General features: G+C 38.0%; 1 protein-coding gene across 4 annotated transcripts in view; it reads right to left on the reverse strand.

Annotated features, from left to right (window-relative positions):
* SLC20A2 (solute carrier family 20 member 2) overlaps positions 1–13,469 on the reverse strand; it is a 106,657-nt gene that overhangs the window by 91,962 nt on the left and 1,226 nt on the right. The window contains exons 2-3 of one of the 4 annotated variants that reach the window (XM_039235588.1): positions 9,840–10,023; positions 8,604–8,709 (exon numbers count right to left, since the gene is read on the reverse strand). The exons of 1 other annotated variant lie outside the window; for it this stretch is intronic. The gene's annotated coding sequence lies outside the window, so the exon portion shown is untranslated. The remainder of the gene's footprint in view (positions 1–8,603; positions 8,710–9,839; positions 10,024–13,469) is intronic. 2 more of the 4 variants (XM_039235590.1, XM_039235591.1) reach the window with 2 other exon arrangements.

A 13,469-nucleotide genomic window follows, 5' to 3' on the forward strand; every position in this document is an offset into this window, starting at 1 on the left:
CTCAGTTGGTTAAGCAGGACTCTTGATCTCAGCTCAGGTCATGATCACACAGTTGGTGAGTTCAAGCCCTTCACTGGGCTCTCTGCTGTCGGCACAGAGCCTGCTTCAGATCTTCTGTCTCCCCTCTGCTCCTCCCCCGTTCTCTCTCTCAAAAAAAAACATTAAAACAAATTTTTTTTTAAATTTTAAGATGTGATAATGGTATTGTGGTTGTGTTCTAACAAGAGATTTTTGAACATACTGAAAATTTACAGATGAATAATTTAATATCTGGGATAGGTTTTAAAACAGTATAGCAGTGGGGAGAACTGGTGGGGGGGGATGTTTAAACAAGACTGGCCACAATGGAAAGGTCAAGCTGAATGATGGGGACATGCAGGTGAATTATCTTGTTTTCTTTGGTCATTGTTTGAAATTTTCCAACATGAAAACTGTGTACATCCTTGCATGGGATATAAAATATACTCATGTAACAAGGGATTCTGAGCAGAAATTCAGGTTCCTGAATGCTTCTGTTATGGCAAAAATCCCAGGCAAAGCATCTCCCCCCAGTTCTACAGTTTCCAATTTCTAAAACGCAGAGATGGAACATGATTTCTATGGTTGCTTCCAGTTCTGAAGTTCTTACTCTTTGAGAATGCCGTTTTGTTTTTCCGAATGGAGTTTAAATTCATCTCGCTGTCTACAGTAACTGATTCTATACTGAGAAGGCATAGGTGTTTTAAGAACAACGTGGGATCTCGAAGCAGCTCTGTAAGACCACCAGTGCACCCAGTCATCACCTCTCACTCACCACATGAAAGAAGGAAAAAAGGGAGGCAACCACAATGATTTCCATAGGTTAGGTGGAAACGCCCTCTCTTCAGAGATTTGACTAAAGGTCACAAATCACATGATATATATAAAAGGCAGTCCCTTCAATACAGCAATTTTTCCTGAGTAATTATCAAAAAATATTTTTATAAATATATTTTGAAGACTTCTCATCACAGTACTGTTTATAACGGCGAAAAATCTGATATGTAGATTACCATCAATCAGGGTTTAGTTAAGTATATCATGGTACAGTCCTACAATGGAATACCATACAACTAATGTAGAAAACAAAGATAATAGCCCACAGTGCTCAGGGTATCACAAAGGGACACAGGAACCAAGTGAAAGACTCCCAATGGCCAAAGCTAGAAAAATTAGAGCAATAAAGTTATATTGGATCATAACTCAAAGTATAAATATCCATTAGTCTAAACTGATATAAAAAAATGATTCAATAAATAAATGGGAGAGGTGGGAGAAATCTCCTGCATAGAAGAATTCCAAATAATGTCTGTAGATACGCTGCTTCTCCCCTCCAGAAGGGAGCATAACTCTCACTCCGTAAGTGTGGGCTGCCTTCCTCCAGGGAGCCCAAGATGGAAAGTGGAGAAAAAAGAGCAACTTTATAATAGAGAAGCCTGACAAACACTACCTTAGCCAGGATACCAAGGTCATCATCAACAGTCAAGTCACAAAGATAGGATGCACCCTTGAAATGATGTGATAAAAACAGCATTTTGCCTCTGTGGCCTCCCTCAGTCTAACCCCACATAACATCAGTCTAACCGTGAAAAAAACATCAGACAAGCCCAACTGAGGGGCAGTCTACAATCTGACCAGTACACCTCAAAACTGTCAAGTTATGAAAAACAAGGGAAGTCTGGGAAACAGTCAAAGCCACGAAGAGCCTAAGGAGACATGATGACTGAATGCAGTGTGGACTCATGGGTGGGGTCCTGGAACAGAAAAAGATAGGAGGTAAAAACTCACAAAAGGGAAATCACAATAAAGTATGGACTTCAATCAACTACAATGTATCAGTTTGGTTTATTAATTATAACATATGTACCACACTAACGTAAGAGGTTAATGAGAGGGGAAACTGGTAACTCTGTACTATCTTCCCAATTTCCCTATAAATCTAAAACCCTCTGTGGGGTGCCTGGGTGGCTCAGTTGGTTAAGTGTCTGACTCTCGGTTTCAGCTCAGGTCATGATCTCACCTGAGTTTGTGCGTTCAAGCCTTGCATCAGGCTCCACATTGACAGCATGGAGCCTGCTTGGGATTCTCACTCCACCCCCCTTTCCCTGCCCCCCACCCCCAGCTTGTGCACATGCTCTCTCTCAAAATAAATAAAAATAAACTTAGAAAAAAAAATCCAAAACTGTTCTAAAATAAAAAGTTTATTTTTAAAAAATGAAAAAACATAAGATATAAACTTACAATGATGTGGAATGATGACCAATATATAACAAACAAAAGAAGTGTTACTAGACAATATGCATGCTATGAGCCTATTTTTATTTTAAAAATATACATATATGTATTTTTTTTTTACCAAAATGTCTGGATAATTACACATCAAAATGTTAACCTCTGGGCAGTAGAATTACTAGTGATTTTCACCGCCCCCGTCATATTTTCTGTACTCCCTGATTTTGTTCTTTCCAATAAGCATTGATCACTACAACACTGAGCCTTCTATAATCTTACAAACTACAAAAGCTCTTTTACTTTGGAAAAAAAATTAGGCATACAGCATAGGATTAACAACAGTGCTCCTTAACTCAAAATAATATGCATTTATAAAAGAGTAAATTTTACTTTTTCAAGGAAAAATTTTTAAATTTTATTAAGTAGGCTCCATGCCCAATATAGGGCTTGAACTCATGACCCTGAGATCAAGAGCCTCCACAGACGGAGCCATGAGCCAGCCAGGTGCCTCTCAAGGAGAAATATTTTAAGTTAGTATAGAAAAGTGAATGAAAGCATGGGATTTAATCAGACTTAGCTTAAAAGTATCACCATTTACGACTGGTCATGACCTTGAGCAGTCAACAATCTCCCTCAATTTCCTCATTTTTATAGCAGGAAATATGTACTACAACAAACCTACTGTCAGCAGAAATGTCCTAACATTTATTTACTTATCAATATAAACATATATTGTATACTACATATAAGTGTGTAGTATATAAAACATATTTCATAACATCAAATTTTATTGGGGCATCTGGGTGGCGCAGTCAGTTAAGCATCCGGCCAGCTCTTGATTTCAGCTCAGGTCATGATCTCATGGTTTGTGAGTATGAGCCCCGTGTCAAGCTCCATGCTGACAGTGAGGAGCCTGCTTGGGATTCTCTCTCTCTACCCTCTCCTTCCCCCCCAAAATAAATAAACTTAAAACAATCAAATTTTATTAGAAGAATTATATTAGTAGCAAAACGGTCAGTGTTTTGAGACTGGCCCTACTGAGGCTTCATGAGCGCAAGTGTTATTCTTATTGACATTAATAAATAAAAACTCAAGAAAAAACAAAACACCATCAGGAAAAATTTAGTTTCTCAAAGAACAAGAACCAGTAGAAGACAAACCCTACCTCAGCTCATTATACATCACCTGCAGCAATTTCCCAAGCGTCTCTGCTGACTATTTATTATGGTGATTAAACATGTTATTGTTAACATGCCCACAGACCTGAGATTTGTCCAGAGAATACAAGCAAAAGCCACTTTTCTGATCATAAACAGCTTAAACTAAGCTTTGGAACATTAATACATCAAGTCCTCCTTTCTATGGAAATAGGTTCCCTATTTGTGAATGTAATGTCAATACAAATAAATACCAGCCACAAGGTACAAACTAAACTTACTTAAATCTCTTAATTATACATAACAAACTTTAATAGAGCAGCTTGAAATAAGACATATATTTTGATCTGTAACAAAACTGTGGGTTGCCTCATTTATCTCAATAATGATATTTTTAAATTACCCAAATACAACCCTTACAATATACAAAATCACAACAGACAAGTCTAATCATATTATGAATTAGTGGACATTTTTAAAGAGGCCAAACAACGCAGATCAGAGAAATCAATTTGTTCCATCAAGTGAGAAGTTTACCCAAACTGATTTATCATATGGTCTAGGACACAGAACCTTAAAGACCTGTTAATTTAGGAAGAAATTAATCAACCATAAACAAAACAATATTAAAGTACTGTGCCAATTTCTTCTACTACATTAGAAAATGCAGATTATTCGGTTCTGTTAAAAGAAGTTAACGTAAACACCTTTTAAAATAACAAAAACATAGATACAATTCAGAAACTATATTCAGGTTGTTATATATAATCCAGTGTTGGGATTACAACTATACAAAGACTGATTTTATAACAGACTCAAAAGTTTCTGTCCCCAATAAGTCTTACCCAAACGTTCCCGAAAGCAGTCATTTTTATAAAGACCAATTGCAATGACGTAGTCACTCTTGCTAAATACTTTAGAAGCCTGTGGGAAACTTTTGTCAAATATGTTTAACTGTAGCAAAATTTTTAATTCTCTGAGAATGAATTTGATTTATGGAAACAGACAACTGTCACTGAGAACAACAAATGACAAGTAGATCAAATAAACTTCTCTTGGTTAAAAGAAAAAGAGACTGACTACAAGGTTTTGAGTAAGTTTAGTTTTCTTAAAAAGTATAAAAGCAAATTTAAAATGGGAATTCCAAGCATTCTGTGTAGCATATTACATATGCGATAAGAGTATAATCCTGTATCATGTTCTCTAAATTCTAAACAACTGAATAAGGGACCATATTGGCACCTCCTGTATATTATCTCATTTAATCCATATAAAAATCCTAGGTGATTATCACCATTTCAAGAGGAAGACACTGAAACTGAGTACTTTAAGTAACCTGTCCAGATAATAAGGGATATACCTTATTATATACACTATTCTAATATCTGACTCTAGATTTTTAATCTATACAATTAGTCTGTTCCTATAATTTCTATGTATGTGTATTTTAGTATTTGCCACATTGTACTGCAATCTCTTACTTATCAATATTCCCTACTCATAATGAACTTCCAGAGAGAACGGACTATATTTTGTTCATCTCTGTAATCACAGAACACAGTCCTGTACTGAGCACATCTACATAAATTTCTTCTTAGTAGCTTACCCACAGTTCTGATGCTATTTTCACTAGCTGCTCACGGGTGGTGGTGAATATCACAGAAACATTATCAGACCATTAGCCATTCATTCCTTCAGCTTCAAGACGCCCAAGAATCACCATCACAATCAGAGAAGGCTTAGGCAGAAAGAATGTTTAGCCCGAACAATCCCAGTTTGTACTGTCACTCTTTTTTTTTTTTTTTTTTGTTTTTTTTATTTCTAGGAAAGAGAGAGAGACAGCGTGAGCAGGGGAGGGTCAGAGAGAGAGGGAGTCACAGACTGAAACAGGCTCCAGGCTCTGAGCTGGCAGTCAGCACAGAGCCGGACGCGGGGCTCGAACCCACGAACCGCGAGATCATGACCTAAGCGAAAGTCGGACGCTTAACCGACTAAGCCACCCAGGCGCCCCTGTACTGTCACTCTTTAAATCCTATTTAAATACTACATTCTGTGGTGTACAGGGTTCTTCTTTTTTTAAGTTTCATAAAGCTACATCTGCACTTTCAGGAGTCTACTCCCAGGAGTCCATACACACCACAGGAAACTCAATTATAGGATAGCTCCAAGTTCATAGTATATACAAGGATGAAGGAAAGACATAAGACAACATAAATCATCAATGGCATAAAATAAAAGCTTGCCAAAAAGCTACTTTTTCATTACAACATGACTAAAGTGTCCAGAGGGACAAAACCATAAATTTATATGCTTTCCCATACAAGAAACCAGGTTTGGATGTTAATGGCAGTTTTGAGACTGTTACAGTGTAATTATACAATGATATAGGTTGGGGCGCCTGGGTGGCTCAGTTGGTTAAGCGTCCGACTGCGGCTCAGGTTATGATCTCACAGTTTGTGGATTCGAGCCCCATGTCAGGCTCTGTGAGGACAGCTAGCTCAGAGCCTCGAGCCTGCTTCAGATTCTGTATCTCCCTTTCTCTCTGACCCTCCCCTGCTCACACTGCCTCTCTCTCTCTCTCTGTCTCTCTCAGAAATAAATAAAACATTAAAAAAAATAAAATGATATAGGTTAATATGTAAGGAGACATCAAGTCTCTCAAAACAAAATGCATACTTACAAGATTAAGTTACTTTTTGGTTAAACATTAAATCAAGGTTTTGGAACTTAAATGGAAATGTAAAAATACCAGCGACCTAGTACTAAAGCTAGTTAATGGAATTACTGATACTTTTCATTTTTTTAGATCTTTTACCTAATAAATGTTAAAGCATGTGGTTTGTGTTTTGTTTTCTTTCCAGTTCTAGATATTGACATGAATCCCTTTCTAGTATTTGCCTTCTCTTCTCACCTTCCACCCAATTCTACCCCTAAGCCCAGTAAGGATGTCTTCTTTAAGACAAGGGAGTGAATTCAAATGTCTGCCATGGACTCTTTAATAAAGAGTTAAAATGACAGCATCATAGGACTATCCTGACTCTCTCTTTAAAGTAATATTAGTCTTTAGAATACCAATCTAATTCTTAGAAGCAGAAAACACAGGAAGCTCAATGTTCCAAGAAAAGTTAATAATAATTGATTCATCCTGGCTACCCAGGAAATACACAGCATGGATCTGTGTTCTATGCAAATACTGACAACAAATCCATCTAGTAATACCCTCCATCCTGGGACAAAGAGAATAGAGAAAAAGAGCTCACAAGGCAAATTCACAAGGACTAAAAAGTACGCAAAACATCATCAGTTCTGAGAAGAGAAGGGATCCGAGCTACATGAAACAGAAGAGAGATCAGTGAGCTTATAGTGACAGAAGCAGACTGAGGTAGCGGGAGAGCAGAGATCCCCACTGACGGGAGATGCGAGTGGGATGCGAGGGGGCAGGACGTGAAGTGGACAGCGGGGAGGGGTAACACAAGCACGAGCTGGACATGACAGGAGCTGAATTACAAGAGATAACAACAGAAACCTGGAGGCGGCAGACAAGGAAGCCCGCCCAAGGAAACAGAAGGTAAGGAGAACAGAAATCATTTTCAATGGAAAGATGAATCATGGAAAAGGCAGGAAGCAGGCAAAACACAGACACCAAGCAAGAACTTCTGGACAGATGAGGAAAAAAAATGTAGAAGTGATAAGTACATAGGGTAGAAGAGTGAAAAAAGGATGAAGGAAATAGGCCTACTAGGAATGGAAATATTTATTTAAAAAATGGTTTCTGGAATTTCATTTTATTAATTCAAATTTTAAAATCTCTTTTGCTTATGTTTCTTTCTGTTGGGTAAAACCTAATTCGTAAGGACAAAGGTTTCCTCAATTTACAAAGAAGAAAATTATGGCTCAGGTCAACTGACTTAGTCACAAAAGTAGGAAGAGTTGAAAACAATAAAATTTACTGTTAGTTAATAATCTTAGGTCTAAGCCACAAACTAATTTTTATACTGACAATGTGTGTACACACATTAATGACTTTAATGACCAACTGCTTCATTTGTTAAGTACAAAAGCTTTCTCTTTGGCTTCATTTGTTAAACACAAAAGCTTTCTCTTTCTCTCTCTCACATTCTCTCTGTGCTTATCAGCATTTGGAGAAATCCCTGCTTCTTACTGCCTCCCTCTGACCCCCCAAAAAGGACACGGTAAGAAGGTAACATTTACATCAGTACTGCTAAAAAGAAGTTTGATGGAGGTTTAAAACAAAGTTAGAACAGCAGTGGTTAAAAGATGTTGTGAATTTTCTATAAATGTTTAAGACCCATGTTTTTCTGGTTTCCTAGTTCACTAAAAACACAACACAGAGATCATCCTTTATTTCCACCTAGAAAGAGTAGAGGAAAACAAAACACTGAACAAGAACACAAAAATAGAAAGAAGAGCAAACCCAAAAAAGAATGGAAATTATTCTATTCTTGATCTTAGAAAATAAGCTAGGGTAGGAGACAGCCATACCAAAGCTCTGTTTATGAAGATACGATTCTTATTTTTAAACTGAAAAAATATGGTCATCAGGTCTTCAGGCTAAAAAACTGTGCAAGAAAAAAGCAGGCACCTACAGAGACGGAGCGCAGATAAAAGAAGATGAATCTGAAGCCACAAAGACTGTGAACGAGCAGCAGCTCATGATGAAGAAGCAACTTGTCAACATCCTGTCCCTTGATTAGCAGAAGCTGGTTTCTGGGCCCAACGATCCACTGAACTGTTGCCATTTCTCCTACCGTATCTACTATTTCTCTATCCACACAGAAGGAAGCTCAGAGCATGAGGAAACTCCCAGCTACCACAGTAGAGGGAAATAATGCAAATACTGTCCACAAAAGCAGCTGGGTTAACAACAGTAATGTAAGAAACGTATAAAGACATGTGCTAGAGTCCTGTCACTCCTATTTTCAGAACTATCTTCTTTCAACTCCTCAGAAATCCTAAATGATACTGGGGTAGCTTCTTGAAATTTGCCTTTTCTTCACCTTGGGTTATTGGGGTGTTTTTTTTGTTGTTGTTTTTTTTTTTACCATTCTTCCATGATTATCTTAATGAGTCACTTGACCATACAGTCCATTCACAGGCACCATCGACACATTTTTATTGGCTTCTGGAAATGGGTGCTGCTCCACAGGCTGTAGGAGACTCCTTGAAGGAACAAACCTGGTTCTTTGGTCTCAACTGAGGACATGCTGAAATTAGGATTCTCTCTCATACTCAAAGATGCCATGGATGGAGGCCAAACTGTGCCGTCTCGAGAGTAAGATGCCTTCAAAAAAAAAAAAAAAGTTGAAAATCAACCAGATCTTAAAGACACAAAACTCTAATAAAGCAGTACAAATTCTCACATAGTTAATTTACATTTTAGCTAACAGTGAAAAATAACTGATTCAAATAAAAAAATTTCTTAATCTTTCACTTTAGCTTTAAACATATTTTTCAAAAAATTTTAACAGAGCATCACAAAATACACAATAAAAATACTAAAATAAAGGACAGCTCCTGAAGTTAATACAAAAACATGTTAAAATTATAAAGAGATTCTGGTGATTTAATCTTTACCCTGGCCAGGACACCAGATAGGCTGTGAAAAAACATTATTTTTCTGTATTCATATATTACTTGGAAATTGTATGAACAAGCATGGTTTATAGTTAGCTATAAAATGAGCTACTAAACTGACTTGGCAAATTTCTTCCAGCCATAAAATTCTGAAATTACATATTATCTGGTGATAACAATCTTGGTACCACTGAAACAGCTCTGGGCAAGTCATCTGACTTTGCCCAATTTTCTTATCTATAAAACCCAAGGGGGGAGGTAGGCACTAGGATCACTTGAGGATGTTTAAAACACAGATGCCTAGGCGCAGCCCTAAAGAATCTAAATCTCTAGGAGTCGGCTAAGACATCGGCCACTTTCATCATAAACCCTGGGTCATTCTGACGTACACTCCTACTTAAAGAACCACCGCACTGGATCACATTCAGGGTCCAGCTCTACAAACTTAAAATTCATAAAACGGGGCAGCAGACATATCATTAAATTATCCCATATTGATAGAACTAAAACAAATGAATCAGTGCTTCAATTTCTCTTTCCCTAAAACCCCCCATCTAGTGAAGAACCTGAAATTAAGGTTAAGGCTAACGTGCCCACTGGATAAGACATAGATTATTTTAACTCCAATGATTTCTTGGGACGTTTAAATAGAACACAACTGTGGGACAATGTTCCTAGTTCTAAACTGCTTCTATGACAGGCCATCCCAAAATATGTGCTGATATCAAAATGACAACAGCAGGTCATTTCTTCACTGACTCCCATTACAAAGTACCCCCAAGCCAAACAACGTGACCTCCTACCCAGCAGAAACATCTATAACACAGAATACTATACCTGCAGAGCGTGTGTCCTCCCTGGCCGCTAACCAGGTTTGTAGCCCATGCTTCATTCAAGGGCACTTCCTCCTCTGATTCCTGGACAGTGGGTGTGCTGATGTATGTACTCCCCTATCTGCGGAGTCATTTGGATTCAGTGACTCTTTTGATGCCCAACACCCCCAAAATAATACTGTCAGCTCCTGACAAAAGGGACACAAAAGTGGGTTTTCAGAAAACACCATTTTTTTCCCCATCTTGCTGGATTTTGTTTGCAGCCCCTCTTCTAATTCTGCGCAGCTTCAAAATGACTTCATTCCAGGTCTGTCACCAAATCAACAGTACAATTTTACTTTTTTTTTTTTCAATCAAAGAAATATTAACTAGAAGAGGCCTCCTGGCCAATACTGTTCTGTACTGTCCAAGACAAGCTGAACAAGTGGATCAAGATTCCACATAAGGACACAACACATGGCTAGAAGTGCACAGGAAACCTTCAGGAACACTTATGTTCTGGTAAGTTACTACCAATGGGGTTTAAATCTAGAAAGTATTTTAAAAAGAAAGGTAGTGGGGTGCCGGGGTGGCTCAGTTGGTTAAACATCCAACTTTGGTTCAGGTCATGATCTCATGGTTCGTGGGTTCAAGCCCCACATCAGGCTCTGCGCTGACAGCTCAAAACCTGGAGCCTGCTTCAGATTCTGTGTCTCCCTCTCTCTCTGGCCCTTCCCTGCTTGCACTGTCTCCCTCTCTCTCCAAAATCAATAAACATTAAAAAAAATTTTTTTAATCCATAAAAAAGAGAGGTAGTAAGATATCAAGTGTCCTTCAGTATTATATTTCATTTTTTGACACTAAATTAAAAACTTCAACAGTCATTGTCCTACGTCCTGGTCAAGCACTGTCCTAGAATTTAATACCTAGAATTTAATACCTAGAATTATAACAAAGAGTTATAATCCTCACTCAGCTTTGAGATTCAAAATTCAATTTCTCTTCCCTTGTCATTTAGTCATTTCAAAACCCAATGTCCCTGGAATCATTTATCAACCGCTTCCATTTGGAAAATCCAGCATTGTTTCCGCATCACAGTCCCTGCAATCTTCTATGCTACTTTGAAATTTGGTGAAGAGAACCTTTTACAGCAAAGAAAGTAATGTCAACTTTTAGATCTGTCTTCTTTGATAAAGAAAACTCCCAGAGGAATGACACTGACTTGGGGGCTAGACTGCCTGGGCTCATATCCAGTCCCCTAACTATTTGCATTATAATCTTGGGCAAGTGACTTAATAACCTTGCTGTGCCTCAGTTTCCTCATTTTAAGAAATGGGATTATAACTGTATCTACTTCAAAAGACTGTTATGACATTCAAACAAATTAACAGGCAAAGGCTCCTAGAACAGTATCTGGCACATTGTAAGCACTGCATAAACGTTAGCTATTATTTTTACTTTGTTTTATTTAGCTACAAATTCTCATATTATTTCACACGTATACACAATGTCTGCCCAACTAAAATACTACCTACTTGAACACTGGAGTCACATATTGAGTATCTATGATGTTTCCCCTATGGTATCTAATATCCACTCAGTAAGTACAAACTTACTCTGTATATATTATACTGGATGAAAAAGGAAACATAGTACCTTATATAGTCTCAGCCCTCAGTAGCCTTTGTTTTAGGTGGGGAAACAAAAAACGGAAAAGCTTATTTAACAGCATAAAGGATTAGGGATTAAATGCCAAAGTATGTGGTATAAACAGCTAACATTCAACAGGCCATATCATGAGCTGCAGATTCTGTGGAGAAGGTAAAGCTGGTGTGCTAAAGTTACAGAGGATCTTTAGTAGTGGAAAGAAAAGGAGAAGATTCCACCGTATTTGTGATCATTCCACAAATAGTCCTGAGTCCCTTCCATGGGTCTGGCTCCAGCTCTAGGCTCTGGAGATAAGGCAATGAATGACAGAAAAGATCCCTGTACTCTGGAGCTTTAAAGGGCTCTCCATGTGAGAGTCAAGTTTTGAAGTAAGGACGAGAAGAGCTTATCTTCCAAAACGATGAAACAACACTGCTTACATGTCTTACAAACGGGAGCCAATGCTGGCATTATGGTCACTCTGACTTTCCAACAAGGACAAAGATACAAAAATGGCTGTTGTGAAAAATTCAGTAACTTTCATGTACTGTATTCTAAATGTTCCACTGTTGATAACGTACATTAAAGGAATACTCTCCAGATTCCTGGATACAAATATCACAGAAGAGATTTTCAATATATACAGTCAGTGCTATTAGAATGATTTTCATTACAGGGGCCACTGGAGGCTCAGTTCCTAGATTCTGCCCCAATGGAGAGCCTATTAATGCTTTGCTGGATATCCTTGCGCTTTGTCTCTACTCCGTTCTTTTTCTTTCCTTCCTTGATCTACTAGTGGCTGCCCACAGATACCAAGGATCTACTAGGAAAGTGCCTGAGGATGCCTGTGCTGACACGAGAATCAGTTAGTCACAGTGGGTGGGAACATTAACTCCAAAAGAAAAATATGCGCATTTTTTTCTTCTTACATCCTTCCATTGATGACAACTCTCCACTCATCCCCTCCCCCAAAGAGAAGACCAGCAGCTAAAGGAACCCTCTTATAAATACTGAGTGGCAAAGCATTCCCAACCTCCTCCTCTCCACCGATGGACCCCTAGAATTAGGAGACAGGTTAAGTCCAACAGGCTCTCATCACAAGACATTTCCAATCACATCCCTCATCCCCTCCAGTCCTTTTCAACCTCTTCTACTCTCAGAAGATGCAAACTGTTAGACCTTCCCATCATACTCACTGTTATGCCTATCCAAATCATTACACTGTATTTTTGGAAACAGTCAAAATAAACTTCTTGATTAAGAAAGTCAAAAACTATTCAATTCCAATCAACAACATAAGTTCTTAATGCACAAAGTACTGGACTCCAAACTGTTTACGATATTTAAAGGCAAATTGAAAAATGAGGTGGAGACCCTACAATAAAGATAATTTAACATTCTTTTAACATTCATATACCATGGATGTTAGACTCAGTCACCAAAGAGCGAGCTGATTCTTATTTCCTTGGCTTGGTATTGGAAAATTACTCTTTCTGTTCCATTGTCATTTGTCAGCCCCTAATTAGGAATGTGACTTAGAAAAAATATAAGAGGGAGCCTTTCAGCCCATTAAGGCTTCTCCCAAATTTACCTTTTTCCAATGTCTCCAATGTCTAAGAACAACCTGTTCATTGGGTGACAATGATATGTAATTGGAATTTGGATAAGTAAGAGACACAGGACTTTAGAAACTACTGAATACCCAAATAAAGAGACTAATTGCAGTTTCATGCAATTTTAAAGCCATCTTCCAACTTGAAAAACACATTCATCTACTGAGTCATTTTATATTGCCAACACCCTTCTTCACAAAAACAGAAACAGAAGTAATCAATGTACATACTCCACATTTGGATCTTTTCAAATCAAACCCATGTACTCACAATTTCTGAGCAACCTATGCCTATGTAAAAGTTATCCCGGAAGATTAAATAATAAAGCATGCACGTACCATTTGGCAGAGGCCTGGCAAACAAGTACTCAACATTACCCATTATTATTGTTCCTA

This window comes from Hyaena hyaena, unplaced genomic scaffold (assembly GCF_003009895.1).
Source record: "Hyaena hyaena isolate Hyena2069 unplaced genomic scaffold, ASM300989v1 scaffold_100, whole genome shotgun sequence".
In the NCBI taxonomy this organism is placed as follows: Eukaryota; Metazoa; Chordata; class Mammalia; order Carnivora; family Hyaenidae; genus Hyaena; species Hyaena hyaena.